This window comes from Macaca nemestrina, chromosome 5 (genome assembly GCF_043159975.1).
Source record: "Macaca nemestrina isolate mMacNem1 chromosome 5, mMacNem.hap1, whole genome shotgun sequence".
NCBI lineage: Eukaryota > Metazoa > Chordata > Mammalia > Primates > Cercopithecidae > Macaca > Macaca nemestrina.
In genome coordinates, this window is record NC_092129.1 from 148,747,043 (window position 1) to 148,762,831 (window position 15,789).

Here is a 15,789-nt window from a genome sequence, read left to right on the forward strand (position 1 = left end):
GTAATAGTCCTTCCCTTACAGCTTGTTGTGAGGTTAAATGCACGCATAGCTATAAAGCACTTGCCGGGTGGACCGGGCACTGCACCGAGCACTGGTGCTCCCGAAGGCATTAGTTGTTTTCCTTCTTAACCAGAGAACAGGAGCAGGGCAGGGGGCCCTGGGCTGGGAGGCGGACTGAGTTCTGGTCCCGGCTCTTGTCCCTGGGCGGCTGTGTGACTTTAGGCTGGTAACCTTCCCTCTCTGAGCCTCAGCTTTATTGACAGTATGCAGCCAACATATCAGGGGACCTCTGAGTCCCCCAAGGCACAGGTCTTCACATCCCTCACTGACTTCTCGTGGCTTTCCTGTCTCACTTTGCCACATGGAGGGTCAAGCACCACAGTTGGTCTCTGGCTTCCTGTGTGTCTTGTTTTTGGACCCAGGCAGGAGCCCACAGAGTAGCTACTTCCAAAGCGGCCTGCTGCTCCCTAACTCCTCTGGCCTCTGATATTTTTTTTTGATGTTTTTGACAAATCTCTAAACTGGAACCCCATTGTCTTCAAGCTCATTTTCTTCTGTTGTTTCTTTCTCCTCACTGAGCCTGTTCACTCAGAACACACTGGGGTCTGTCCCCCAAGCTCCCACTGGACAGGGACCCTTCCAGTGTCTTCCCTTGGCTAAAGGGCAAGTGGTGAAGGCTGCTGCCCTGCTCACCCCTGCTCGGGTTTGGGCCTTGACTTTCAGGAAAGCATCTTCACCTGTTTGCTGACCCTGGACTTCGGCCTGCTTTCCTGGCTGGGGTGGGGTTCTTGGAACTCCCGGTCCTCACTCTGAGCTCCTTGGAGATGTGGCTGAGATAAACCCCATCTGCCTTTTCCTCTGCATCTCTGGAGGGACCTGTGAACCCACCATTTCCTTCCCTGTCTCACATTCGCCACCCAGCACTTCCCACCTCAGGCCTACATGGGCCCACCAAGTGCCCTGGGGCGGGTGGGAATGTCCAGCAGCCTGAGTCCCAGTCTCAGCCCCAGCCTCCACCACTATGTGACCCTACACGATTCACTTCTCCCTGAGCCTCTGGTTTTTCATTTGTAAGACCAAAAACGGACTGTGTGCCTTCCTCAGTGGGCTCATGTATGTGGGCATGAATGGTATATGCGGACATTTCTGCCTTGATATTCCATGTTCCCCAACCTGGTCCCTCTTCCTTCTTCCCAGAGCCTTTGAGCCTGAACAGACTCAGCCTCCCATGCCAGCCTCACAGCCAGCCTGGCCTGGCCTGTGTACAGACCCCTGAGGCTCCTTGTGTGTAATACACACATTTTGAGGCCATGTTCACGAACTATCATGACAGATGCTGCTCCCCGGCCCCAGCCTCAGCCCCTGCACAGAAACCCTGAGCATTGTCCCCACTGTAGAGGAGGTGACTGCAGCCCAGGGTGCCCAGGGGCTTGCCTGGGCCCTCCCAGCTTGTCAGGGCAGAGCTGGGCTTTGTAGCCAGTTCTGTGTGACTCCGAAACTGGCCCTTGCTCTGGAGCTCGAAGGTGGGAAGATGGAGTCCTCCTTTTAAGTGGGGAATTTGGTTCCCTTCATCTGGCCTTCCCCAGGGAAGCACTGGTGGGCTTGTCAGATGGGCAGGCCTCAGAAGGCCCTGCCCCACGGAGGCCAGCAGTTCTAGGGCTAGGGAGGAAAGAGGTAGGGATGGGGGCAGGGTAATCTCCAAGGGTCCCTGGTTTCCCCACCTGGTGTGAAGCTTGGAAGACCTTGGCATGGTAAGTGTGTGTGTGTGTGTGTGTGTGTGTGTGTGAGAGAGAGAGAGAGAGAGAGAGAGACAGAGAGAGAGAGAAGAGAGAAGTGGGTCAGGAGCCCTCAAGTCACATGTGACTCCCACATGACCATGTATGGGCCGTGAGGGGCCCTTTCTGAAAGTGGTCTGGGAGGGCTGAATCCCCTGGCAGCCACTTCTCCGGTGCTGGCTCCCCTCGTGCTTCTGGGACTTTCAGGGACTCAGAAGGTGGAACCCGGGCCTCCAAATCCCACAGACCTGCCCAGGGGTATGGCTGGTGAGGAGGGGCGTAGCCATTTTTTCCTTCTGCCCTCCAGCCTTTGCATCCCTTTCCTCCACAGTAATTCATTCATCTGCAGAATGAATATTTATTGAGCACTGACTGTATGCCAGGCATTGGACCAGGACACTGGGGTACGGCCATGGACTAAGCAGATGAAGCTCCTGGCCTTGTGGGGCTCACACTTGGGGAGAGGGCAGGAGGAACTTGCAGTGAATAAGCAAACACATCACTGTATAATTATAATTTGAGATACCAGCTGTGAAAGATGCGGCTCTGAAGAGGAACAAAGCAGTGTAAGTGGACAGAGAGGGGCAAGTAGGGGAGACTCTTCCCTGCAAGGTTGACGGACTTTCGGTCCTCACCCTGGCTTTCTGCAGGGGTGACTTTTGGCAGAACCCCAGCTGCAGCAAGGGCATTAGCCAGGTGGAGATCTGTGGGAAGAGGGCCCCAGGAAGGGGAACTGGCATGTGCAAAGACCCTGAGGTGGTGCCTGCCCGGCATTTGGAGAATAACCAGGAGGCAGGGGCAGAGTGAGTGAGGCAGGGAGACATACGGGCAGAGGAGGGCAAATTGCATGGGGCCCTGGGGGGCCCTGTGAGGACTTTGGCTTTTGTACTGGGTGAGCTGGGAGCCGTTGGAGGGTCAGGAGCAGAGGAGGGTCGTGATCCCTCTGGCTATTGTGCAGGGAATAGAGTGGGACCTTGGGCCAGTGTGGAGGCCACTGTAGTCCAGGCAAGAAGTGACAATGGCCTGGACCAGGGGTGGGGGTGGTGAGAAGGGACAGATTTGGGGTGTATTTGAAGTCTGGGCCCACTGGCCTTGCTTCTGGGTTGCCTGTGGCCAGAGGGCTGGAGGGTGAGGAGTCGCCAGGCCAGGCACAGTGCTCCTGGCTTCAGTACCATGGATAGTGAGTCTGCCCCAAGGTCAGCTGCTTGCGAAGTCCTGGTTGGCTCCAGCCCAACCAAGGGCCCCTTTTTGGGCCAGTCTTATGGATGCTGAGTGGGTCTTCATGTGTGAAGTTCAGTTCCTTCCCCTTGGTTTTGTTACCAGTTTCTTTTTTAGCTATACATGTTTATTTCTGGGCACTGCTGCGAATTCTTTTTGGGACAAGGCAGGTCTGAATGCGACAATGAAGCTGGGATGAGAGGTTTGGAGCAGTTGTCTCCAAAAATCTCTTGTGTCTCTGGCTAAACTGTTGTTGCAGGGAGGGGAAGGCCAGGCAGGGTTGGGGAGGGGAGGCTGCCTTGAGAAGCAGTGATGGGAGAGACCTCCACGGGAGGTGGGCCTGTCCCAGGGTGGCGGGGGGCTGTCCTGGCTGTGTGCCTCCCTTCTGAGAGTCAGGAGGGGCAGCCTTCCCGAAAGAGCAGCAGGTGACGTGAGTCGAGTGGGCTGGCCCTGGCAGAGAGTGCTTTCCCCGGCCTGCCAGACTTGCCTTGTGTCCATGGACGAGCCATTATTCCTCACTGGCTGTTGGTTTCTCCACCTGTAATATGGGTACAGCTGTATTCCGACTTCGCTGGTTATTGTAAGAATTACAGAGATAGGAATTAGCCAACAGAAAGGCCTAGTGAGAGCTGTTGGGAGTGAGGGGCTACCTCTGAGGCCTCAGACCCAGGGGAGTGCCTGGGCCTCTTCCTGGTGGGGGTTCTCCCAGCCTCCTGCTGTGACTGTCCTCTCCTCTCTCCCTCACTTACATGCTGCATTATATCTGTGCCCCATTTTGCGGTAGACAGAATGATCATATGGATATTCTATGCAAATTCTGCTTTTTAATGAGCCAGAAGGAAAGCTAACGACTCTTGCAGACGTCTTGGGGCCCCAGGGAGGCCTTGGGATATGGGGAGGAGAGGAAGCAGGACAAAGTGACAAGTAAGAGGAGAAGAGGGAGGGAGGGTGGAGAGTGAACAGAGGGCCATGCAGTAGGGGCTGCGGAGGGGTGCAGGAGAGGGGACAGTGGAGGCCCTGTGACCATCTCCCCAAGCCTCCGTGCCCACCCCATTTTACAGGTAGGAAACAGGCTGAGAGCAGAGGCTACTTGTCAGGGCACCCCAGAAGGCAGGAAGCAGAGAGGAGGGCCAGATAGAAAGGTGGAGGCGGGAAAGAAGATGGGGTGGAGGAAGGGAAGGTGGAGGCTGCAGCACTGGGTTCTGGCTGGTGGGCTCGGTTTCCTTATCTGTGAAATGGTTGTAATACCTAGGACCTGGTTGTACTGGAAGGAGCTCAGACTTCAACATGTAGAAAGGTTACTTGACTGGGAGTGCTGCGTGAACATGAGGGGCTGTGCAATGACGGGAGAAAGTGTGTATTGTGGGGAGACAGAGAAGAGGCAGAAGGTGGGCAAGAGAGAGTGGGGAAAGACGGGAAGCACAGAGGAACAGCAGCTGGAGATGGGGCCAGGAGCCTTCCGGACAGTAGGTCAAGTGTTAATTAATTAACCACCTAACTAGCGTGTTCATTCCTTTGTTCATTCTCTTGTCCCTATTGTTGGCTTCACAGATGGATGGCAGCTCCACGAGGGCAGGCTTATCTGTCCTATTCCTGGTGGTACCCACAGAATCTAGGACAGCTCCTGGCACTGGGGGTTGCTGAGTCAGTGACAGTGACTGCTCTGTGCCTGGCAGTGTGTGGATCCAGGGCCCAGCAGTGGCCACTGCTGGAGTCAGAGGCTGGTGGGTGCAGAGGCATCTAGTCCAGTAACTTTCATTCACTGTGCTAAGTGCAGTGATTGAGACATTGAGATTGTTATAAGCGCCCAGGGGAGGAGGAGCTTGGGGATACCCATAAAAGCTTCCTGGAGGAGGGGGCCTGAGCTGAATCCTTAAGAATAGATGGAGCTGACTTGAAGAAAAGAGTCTGGGAAGGTGAATTAGACATCAAAGGCAGAGCACAGAGTCTGTCTAAAGGCTCCCACGTATGTTGGAAACTGCAGATGCTGTTAGAGGTGGGGGTGGGAGAGGAGGCTGGGAGTGGATGAAGTCAGTCCTGCAGAGCCCTTCAGGACAGGCTGAGGACTGGACTTGGTCCTGAGGGAGGTGAGAGCCACTGAAGGTGTGAGGGATGGGAGTGACCGGGTGGGACTAGAGTTTCGGTGGAAAGTTGTAAGGGCCAGGCTGGGCAGCCTGAGGTTTGTGTGGCAGGTGTGGGGCTGTGGTCTGGAAGGACGGTGTCGACAGAAGTGGGGGTGCGCCATGAATTAGGGCCTGAGGGATGAGGTATGGCTGGACCTGCGCCAGGGACACTGCGCCAGGGACATCTGGGGCTCCTGAGCCAGCCTGAGAGGGGCCTGGGCAGAATGTGTGAGCACAGCACGTGCTGGTCAGCCTCGGGCAAATCCTGGCCCCTCTCTGGTTTAGATCAGAAACGAGCTTTCAAGTCTGGGCAGCTGCACCCTACCCCCGGGGACATGTGGGACATGTGGGACATGTGGGGAAATATGTGGGGCACTTTGGATTATCACAATGACTTGAGTGTCTAGTCCCTTGTACTGTAACATGGGACAGTCCCACACTGTGAAAAGTTGTCCCACCCCAAATGTCTGTTGAGAAAAACTTGCAGACGCTACCCACCCCTCCCCCAGCTCCAACTACAGCATACAGGAAGAGCCCCTGCCTCCTGCCCTTGCTCCCCAAGGCTCTCCTGACCCTACTCAAGGCTGCTCCCAGGATCCAGGCCTGGAATCCCTTTTCCCTCCCTACGTGGTTCCTGTCTCCCATCCCCCATGACCCCCATCTGGCCAAGCAGGCCCCCAAGCTTTGAGGCTCCAAGCCTTTTCCCAACAGTGCTGAGAGCCTGGGGGAGTTTTTTGGGGTGAGGACTTCTTCAGCTCAGGGCTCACATCTGGGCCCCAGCCCCCAGCATCTGCCCATCAGCTTTGCCAACCTGAGTCCTCACAGCCCAGTGTCTCAAGAAGGCTTCTCCTGCTGCCCTGGGTGAGGCTGGTCCCTGCTGCCGTGCTCACTTCGGGAAGGCATCCTCTCACCAGTCCCTCCACCAAGGCCAGCTGACACGTTCACCTTCTTGGTCCCCCCTCCCTGGCGTGGACCAGCAGCCCCATTTTCCAGCTGAAGAAGCTTGGTGGAGTGAAGGGATCATCTGGTTATATCCAGTGCTGGGGCTTGACCCAGCCCCCCGGTTTTCTGTATTTCTTGCTATTCTGCCACCAAAAGGAGTGGCCTGCAGGAGCCAGAGCCGGGCTCTTTGCCACCCCTCCCTCCTGGCCTGGCCTGAAGAGGAGGGGCAAGGGCTAGCTCAGGAGAAGGGTCCAGGGGGACTTCATTACCCAATGCCTACTTGTGGCAGTGGGTGGGTGGGAGGGGGCGCCGAGCCTGCTGCTGGCAGGGAGGCATGCTTGGCCTGCCTGGGTAATTACATCTCAGCATTTCATTTTGCTTGTCAGTTTCCACTTCCAAGGGATGTGGGCTCCTAAATATTTCATCCCAGCCTGCACTGTCTGTTCTTCTCTGGCCAAACCACATGCCCAGCTGCTAGCCTCTAACCCTGGCCAGGCCCTACTGCTGGCCTGACTGTGCCTCGAGGTCATCTTCCTCATGCCTCTCTCTGCCCCAACACAGGGTCTCTGCCACCAGCCCAGTGCTGGCTCCCATTCCCAGGGTATCTGGGGTGAACAGACTGGGGAGACAACATTGTTGGAAACTAGGTTCATTTCAACTATCGTCGGTTGAGCATCCTACACTCTGCTGGAAACTGGGCGGTTAGAAACGGGAAAGACACAGTCTGCCCTTGAAGGGGCTCATGGGCTGATGGAGGAAACCAACAATAATAGTATAATAATAATAAACACTTCCTGAGCACCAATGTGCCAGGAACTGTTCTAAGTACCTTATGTATATTAACTTGCTTATTCTTCACACTTTGTTATGTGGAGACAAGGCTCAGAGAGATTAAGGAACTTGTCCAAAGTCACACAGCTGAGAAGTAGCAGAGCTGGGATTTGAACCTGAAGCAGGCCAGTTCCAAAACTGACCACAGCACAAAGTGGAGGATGGCAAGTGGCAGTGGAGAGGAGCAGGCGGGTGCGATGAGCTCCCACTGTGGCAAAGGGCTGGGATATTTCATGTGGGAAGAGGCAGAGAAGTGGGGCCCTAGGCTGGAGGGAGCTGGGCAGATAGAGACGTGGGAAGGGCATTTCTGGCAGAGGGACCAGCACTGGGAAAGGCTCTAGGGGGGAACGTTCTGGCTGAGTTGGAGAAAGTGGTCCTGCTGTGGTAGAGGTGAAGTGAGGCGGAGGAGACGACTGGAAGGTGAGATGTGACCTCCTCCACCAGAGTGTCACTGGAGTTGGGGAAGATGGGAAGAAACTTGGGGGTCTTGTCCTGTGAGTGGCTCCTCCAGTATCCTCAGCCACACTCCACGGTGTCCCGGCCTTGACCGTGGCCTGAGGCGGGCACAGAGCCGTGCAGTCAGGCTGAGGGCCCTGTTCGCCACAGCCCCACCACACTGCCCACGGGTTGGACCAGGACATGACCTCGGCAGGGACCCTGACCCACACTAGCAGTCTCGAGTCTGGCTCCTGGTTGGCCTCCCACTGCTGTGTGAGCCTTGGGCAGACTCCCTTCCCTTCATGAACTGAACCCAAGAAATGGGTGGGATTCGCTCATCAGTGAATGCTGGGCACAGCCACTGAGGGTGGGGACAGCAGACCTGGGGTAGGGGCCTCTGGAGGGCTTTGGGTGGCGGCCACGAACCAGCCATCTCTTCGTGTCCTGCCTCATCCAGGCCCCTCCTGCCCCATCCAGGCCCCTCCTGCCACCATCTGCCTCCAAACATCACGGCTTCCCTTTTCTATTATTTTTCTGCCTTTCTTGCTTCAGAGGTGTTTTGCCTAAGTGGGTTTGTGTTAAGACATTAAGTCGATCACTCAGCAAATTTCCCTCTGCTCAGAGCCTAGCGCCATGAATAATGCAGCTCTGAGCCACGCCGCCTGCGCTGCCCAGCGGCCTCCTGTCGGGGGGACGGCAGGGCTCAGCTCTGAGATGTTGAGCCCCACAGCTGCCCTGGCAGGTCCTCCAAGGCCTGCATCCTCCTCCACACCCCAAAATATCCCCTAGGGGCTGAGCCTGTCCACAGGTGATCTGCTCTAGTCCTCACTGTAACCCTGCTGTGTCTGGGGGACGGAGTTCATACCATACCATTTCACAGAATGGGAAATGGAGGGTTGGAGAGGGGGCAACGTGGCTTTCATCGTGAAGCAGTAGGTGGTTGAGATGGGACATGGCCCTGTCTGTGCCCAGACTCTGCCTCCTCATGTCACACCAGTCCAGCTCTTGTATGTCTGTGTCCCCCTCTTCTGCCCTGTTGGTGCCCCTGCACCCCGAGATCCAGCCCCATTCTCCCGGCAGGGGCAGGGACGGGCGGGAATGGAGAGCCTGGTGGCAGAGGGTGGGGTTTCAGAGGCAAAAGGAGGGCTTTGCCTCAATGTGCCGGCCACAGAGCTGCTCCATGAATAGCCGTGCCGTCCCCTCCGTCCAATTGCTGGACCACAGGCCCCTCCATGGTCACCTCAGCCAATGAGGACCAGGCCAAGGGAGGAGGTGCTAATTGTGCTGAGGTGTGGCTGGGCCCCCAAACGACGTGAGGGATGTGAGCTTCTGCCAGGCCCTGGTGCATGCTAGGGCCTCGCAGGGCCTTTCTGGGAAAGGATTGAGGCTAATTGGGGCATTCACTGGGGAGACTTAGCAAGGAGGCCTTTCTCAGTTAAGAAGAGATGGGCTGGAGGGGTGCTTTGTGCACGTGCGGTGACTGTGTGAGAGCCGCCAGGTGGTGTGAGGGTGGGGGTGCAGACGCGTCGTGGTGGGCACTGCCTGCTTGTGCTTGGTGGAGCAGGGTTGGCCGGGTCAGGCAGGGTTGTTGTATGTGACTGTCCAGGGTGACCTGTGTCTGTGTGTGGTGTATCTGTGACTCTGTGTGGGGTTATGTGTATCTGTGTGTGGTGCGTATCTGACTGTGTATGGTGACGTGTGGATGTTTCTGCATGTGGTATGATGGTGTGTGTGTCTGTGGTGTGTATGTGACTGTGTGTGTATCTGTGGGGAGTGATGTGTGGGTGTGTCTGTGTGGTGTGTAGTGATGTGTGTGTATCTGTGTGGTATGTGTATCTGTGTGGAGTGATGTGTGGTGTATCTGTGTGGTGATGCGTGGGGGTGTGAATCTGGTGAAGTGTGGGTGTGTGTCTGTGTGTGGTGTGTATCTGTGTGGTATGTATCTGTGTGGTGACGTGTGTGTGATGTGTATCTGCTGATGTATGGGTGTGTGTGGTGTGTATCTGTGTGGTGACATGTGTGTGGTGTGTATCTGATGATGTGTGTGTGTCTGTGTGATGATGTGGGGGTGTGTGTGTGGTATGTATCTGTGTGGCGATATGTGGTGGGGTGTGTGTGTGGCATGTAGCTGTGTGGTGATGTGGGTGTATGCCTATCTGTGTGGCAATGTGTGTGTGTGGTGTGTATCTGTGTGGTGATGTGTGGGTATGTGTCTGTGTGGGGTGTGTATCTGTGTGGTGATTTGTGGGTTTGTATCTGTGTGGTGGTATGTGGTTATTGTGGGTGTGTGTGGTGTGTATTTGTGTGGTGATGTGTGGGTGTGTGTGGTGTGTATCTGTGGTGATGTGTGTGTGTGTCTGTGATGTATATCTGTGTGGTGATATGTGTGTGTGGTGTGTATCTGTGTGGTGTATGGTGTGTGTGTGGCGATGTATGGGTGTTTGTGTGGTGTGTATCTGTGTGGTGATGTGTGTGTGTGGTGTATATCTGTGTGGTGTGTGGTGATGGTGTGTGTGTGTGGTGTGTATCTGTATGGTGATGTATAGGTGTGTGTGTGGTGTGTATCTGTGTGGTGATGTGTGTATCTGTGTGGTGATGTGTGTATCTGTGTGTGGTGTGTAGTGTAGTGTAGTGATGTGTAGGGCTGTGTGGTGTGTATTTGGTGATGGTGTGTGTGGTGTGTATCTGTGTGGTGATGTGTGTGTTTGTGGTGTGTATCTCTGTGGTGATCTGTGTGTGTGTGTGGTGTGTATCTGTGTGGTTTGTTTATGTGGTGTTTATCTGTGTGACGTGTGTGTGTGATGTGTATCTCTTGGTGATGTGTGTGTGGTGTGTATCTGTATGGTGATGTGTGTGTGTGGTGTGTATCTCTGTGGTGTGTGTGTGGGGAGTATCTGTGTGGTGATGTGTGTCTGTGTGGTCTTTATCTGTGTGATGTGTGTGTGTGGTGTGTATCTGTGTGGTGATGTGTGTCTGTGTGGTGTTTGTCTGTGTGATGTGTGTGTGTGGTGTGTATCTCTGTGGCGATGTGTGTGGTGTGTATCTGTGTGGTGACGTGTGTGTGGTGTGTATCTCTGTGGTGATATGTGTGTGGTGTATATCTGTGTGATGTGTATGTGTGGTGTGTATCTCTGTGGTGATGTGTGTGTGGTGTGTATCTCTGTGGTGATGTGTGTGTGTTTGTGGTGTGTATATCTGTGGTGATGTGTGTGTGGTGTGTATCTGTGTGATGTGTGTGTGTGGTGTGTATCTCTGTGGTGATGTGTGTGTGTGGTGTTTATCTGTGTGATGTGTGTGTGTGGTGTTTGTCTGTGGTGATGTGTGTGTGTGGTGTGTATCTCTATGGTGATGTGTGTGTGGTGTGTATCTGTGTGATGTGTGTGTGTTTATGGTGTGTATCTCTGTGGTGTGTGTGTGGTGTATATCTGTGTGGTAATGTATGTGTGTGGTGATATCTGTGTGATGTGTGTGTGGTGTGTATCTGTGTGGTGATGTGTGTTTGTGGTGTGTATCTGTGGTGATGTGTGTGTGTGGTGTGTATCTGTGGTGATGTGTGTGTGTGGTGTGTATCTCTGTGGTGATGTTTGTGTGGTGTGTATCTGTGTGATGTGTGTGTGTGGTGTGTATCTCTGTGGTGATGTGTGTGGTGTGTATCTGTGTGATGTGTGTGTGTTTATGGTGTGTATCTCTGTGGTGTGTGTGTGGTGTATATCTGTGTGGGGATGTATGTGTGTGGTGTATATCTGTGTGATGTGTGTGTGGTGTGTATCTGTGTGGTGATGTGTGTGTGTGGTGTGTATCTGTGTGATGTGTGTGTGTGGTGTGTATCTCTGTGGTGATGTGTGTGTGGTGTGTATCTCTGTGGTGATGTGTGTATGGTGTGTATCTCTGTGGTGATGTGTGTGTGTGTGGTGTGTATCTCTGTGGTGATGTGTGTGTGGTGTGTATCTCTGTGGTGATGTGTGTGTGGTGTGTATCTCTGTGGTGATGTGTGTATGGTGTGTATATCTGTGGTGATGTGTGTGTGTGTGGTGTGTATCTCTGTGGTGATGTGTGTGTGGTGTGTATCTCTGTGGTGATGTGTGTGTGGTGTGTATCTCTGTGGTGATGTGTGTGTGGTGTGTATATCTGTGGTGATGTGTGTGTGTGGTGTGTATCTCTGTGGTGATGTGTGTGTGGTGTGTATCTCTGTGGTGATGTGTGTGTGGTGTGTATCTGTGTGGTGATGTGAGTGTGTAGTGTGTATCTGTGTGGTGATGTGTAGGTGTGTGTCTGTGTGTGGCTAGGGGTTGTCTGAAGTTATAATTGGGTGCAAATGTGTCAGGCTGGGGATTTACATGACTTGTGTGCTCAGGTTTGTGGGTGTGTATGTGGAGGATGTGATGGGATTGGGTGTGGTGTGTGTGTTTGTGCGAGGCTATGTGGTGACTGGGTGAGCCTGTGTGGCTGTGGGACTATGGGATCTGTGACTGTGTCAGTGTGTGCATGTGGCCCTGTGCCCGTCTTTGTGGCTGTGAGGCTGTACGAGGTTCTTACTGGGTCCATAAGTGTGATGGGAGCTGTGTCCCTGGTGAGCGTGTGTGACCGTGAGACTTTGTGAGCTTGTGGTGGTGCATTGCCGTGTGTGTGTGTGGCTGGGGTGTGGTGGGGCTGTTGAGAGCCTTCAGGAGGGAAAGGATGTGTGTGCTGCCTTGGACAATCCTGGTGCCCTGGTCCCCACCTCTATGGACCTCTCCAGCCCTGGGTCCTGGGTCCTGGCCTGACTGAGTGATGGGGCCCCTGTCCTCCGAGCTCCTGCCGTCCTGCCTCAGCAGCCCCACCCCCCTAGGCCTTGCTCCCTCCCCAGAGGCGTTGACTCCTGGGGGCAGACCTGCACAAACACCACTACACTGGGCCCTCACACTAGCCCTATCAGGTGAAGTTTAAACCATCAACTGTCACCTGTCTTCAGGCAGGGCTCTTGTGACCCGGTCCCTTTGCATAGCCAGCATGCAGTTTTCTTCACTTGCTCATCCTTTGCAGGCTGATTTCCCAAGCACTCACGGTAAGGAATTGATGTCTTGGTGGAGAAAGTAAAATCCCAGCAGAAGGCAGGACAGAGGGAGACGTCCAGGTGCATGTGGGTACCCACCCCACGCGTGTGGACGCTGAGCACGGAGTATCACTGTGGACCAGAGCAAAGTAGATGCCAGGCTCAAATGGGGTGTCCAGTGCCTGAGCATGTAAGGAGGTGGCAGCTCAGAGGGGAGGTCACCGAGGGGATGGGAGCGTGTGAACAGGTGCAGGTGCCCACCTCCAACTCTTACAGAGCCTCTGCCCTCACGCCCATGCTGGCAGCTCCTGCCAAGCTGTCCCCTCAAAAACCTGTCAGTCAGGAACTCAGTTCTCCATTCGTCCAGCAAATGTGGATTACCGCTGTCCTGGGCAGGCCCTGCACGGGTCCTGGGCTCCGTAAGGCCCCAAGCAGAAAGACAGGCCCCAGGAAGATAAATGCAGTCCAGCCAGGGAAGAACTGGGTAGGGAGCCAGAGGGTGGCTGAGCAGCTGAGGTGGGGGCACTCCTGGCTGAGGGAGCAGCATGTGCAGAGGCCTGTTGGGGGCACAGATGTGGCCAGATGGGTGGATCCTGGTGGGGACTGGGGTGGTCCTGGATGTTGCAGTAAACCCAAGTTCACTGGGTACATCAGGGAGACCCTCCTGGGAGGAGATGCAGGCGCTTAGGGTCACACACACACACACACACACACACACACACACACACACACACACACGGGGCCACCAAGGGTTGTAAAGCTGGGAGTGTGTTGGGCGGCTGGAGACTGATGAGCTGGGGAGCGGGGTCACAAGCAGGAGCAGACAGGTGACGGGAACCAGGCCTGGCCCTCTGTACAGTCCCAGACCCAGCCGGAGCCAGCCCAGTCCTCGTGTGTCTCGCACCCAGCTCACTCGCCAGCAGCCGCATGGGGAGGGCCTTTGCTGGGGCCTGGTGTCCTTCTTACCTTGAAACCCCCTCTGGCCATAGAACTGCTGCCTGGGCTCCATTATTTACATTCAGGCTTTGCTCCCAGCTGAAAACAAAAGTAGCAGTCACCAGCCACCAAGCCCTCTGAGCAGCTATTTCTGGTCCCCTTCCTGAGAGCTGGTTTGGGGAAGGGCCTGGCTTTGGGAGTCAGAAGGAAGGAGGGGTGTGTGTGTGTGTGTGTGTGTGTGTGTGTACGCCCATGAGGGTCCAGGGGTAGCTTCCAGCCTCTGTCCTCCCCTCTGTCCTCCCCTACGGGAACCGGGGGGACCTGCTCTCCTGCCCCTGTCCCTGTGTGTAACTCCCTACCCCCTACCCCGCTGGAAATTGCTGCCTTCACATTTTGCCATAATGTAGATTTTTCCACTTGAATTCCTAGGGTTTATCTTTTCATTGTTTTCCTCTCTTTTTAAATTAAAAAAAAAAAATTTTTAAGGAAAAGAGAAAGCGAGGATGTGCATATGTCTCTGCTGGCCTCAGGGCCGGCTGGCTGGGCCCCGAGAGGCCAGGCCTGGAGACCAGAGGGAGCTGGCTCAGGGCTCTGGAGGAGGATTTTTCTCCTTCCTTGTCTGGAGCCGAGCGTCCACCGTGATAGCCTGGGGGACCCCTGACTGTCTCCCCACAGCAGGGAGTGGGGGGGCACAAGCCAGCTCCTCTCACGGGAGGCCTTTTCTTTTCAGCCCGCCCAGGCTGGCTGCACCAGTGGGCACATCCCACAAGTGGCGGGCAGGGGTGGGTCCTTGAAGGCAGGGGATCTGGAGGCTGTTTGAGGGGTGGCCTTGCAGGATGACGGGAGGACTTTTTGAGACAGGTGGGGTGGGGAGAGCCATGCCAGGGAGGATGGGGAAGGGCTGCAAGGAGAGCGTCCCGGGCACAGTGGGGGCTCAGAGGGTCCTGCCACGGTCAGACCTCCTGTAAACCTAAGCTCACCTCAGGCTCGGACAATCCCAGGTGGTGCAGGACAGAAGTGTGAATTCATTTAGCAGCACATCCCACCTCACTTGAAGGTAAGTGGGATTTACAAGTTCCAAAGTGTTCTCAATTCCTGGGGTCTCAGGCAAGGCAGCAGCTCCTAGAGAACAGTCAGACCTGAGTTCAGATCCAGCCTCTGCCTCTCCAGTTGCATGGCCCAGCCCAAGCCTCCCTGTTCTCCAGGGCGAATCCAGGTGGACTGAGGGGATGCAGCCCCCTGTCTCCATCCAGCACGTCATGCTGCTGCTGTCCTCTGCACCGATTCCAGGATGTTTACGGTTCCTTCCCACCCTGGGACGCAAGCTGCATGGCGTCAGGGCTCTGTCCTCTGCAGGGCTGCATCCCAGTGTCTCACACCATGCCCAGCATATAGGAGACACTCAGTACACATCTGTGGGCTCCACGAAGGGAAAGTGGTGGCAGCAGGCAGGCAGGTGATGTGAGGGGCCTGTACTTCCCTGAAGATGTGCCTGCAGATGCTCAATAAATGTGGGCTGCTGAAGAATGGTGCTTAGGGGTCGTGCAGTGGGGGTGGGGCTCCAGGGGGCCCTTCCTCTGCCACCTGCCTGCTCAGGCTGACCCGGAGCACTGTCCCCTTGCGCTTCTGCTCAGGGTGATGGCTCTTCCTTCTGGTTTTGCTTCCCCAGCGAGACTGAGAGCTCCTGAGGAAGGAGTCTTACTCAATATCGTTTCTTAGGGACCGACTGTGCCAGGAACTGAGCAGGGCACTGGAAGGAAGGAGGAAGGGAGGGAGGAAGGGATGAAGGGAGGAAGAAAGGGAGGGAGGAAAGGAGGGAGAGAGGAAGGAAGGGAGGAAGGGACAGAGGGAGGGAGGAAGAAAGGGAGGGAGGGAAGGAGAGAGGAAGGGAGGGAGGGAGGGAGTGAAGGAAGGAGAAAGGGAGAGAGGAAGGAAGAAGGGAGAGAGTAAGGGAGGGAGGGAGGGAGTGAAGGAAGGAGAAAGGGAGAGAGAAAGGAAGATGGGAGAGAGGAAGGAAGATGGGAAAGAAGGAAGGAAGAGAGGAAGAAAGGAAGAAAGGACACAGACCTGACCCTGACCTTGGGAAGTACAGCTGGAGGTGGACATTGACACAGATATGTCAGCTGGGCCTGGAGACCACCAGGAAAGGTCACCAGACCACAGATGGAAAGGACGGAGAGACTGAAAAATACGACAGGAAACTGATACCAAGTTTCACCCACGAAGTCTCTAGTTCATGTTAATGTGGGGATGCCTGAAGCCTGGGGTGGTGAGGGTTCCAGCTCACACCACCGGAGGGCTGGCCAGGTGAGAGCCTTCTCTCACGGGAAGATGGGATTTCAGGAACCACATGGCTGGGAGGAGAGAGGCAGGCAGCCCCAGGCAGGCGGGTGTGGAGGAAGGTGGAGGAAGGCAGGCAGCCTCCCTGTGGAAGCCCTTGGGCCAGCTGCGGCCTTGCAGCCCATTTCACAGATGAACACAGGGAGACTCCGGT

General features: G+C 55.3%; 1 protein-coding gene across 5 annotated transcripts in view; it reads left to right on the top strand.

The window, feature by feature from the left end:
* LOC105474476 (glutamate metabotropic receptor 4) overlaps positions 1–15,789 on the top strand; it is a 124,607-nt gene that overhangs the window by 65,041 nt on the left and 43,777 nt on the right. The gene's annotated exons all lie outside the window — the stretch shown is intronic.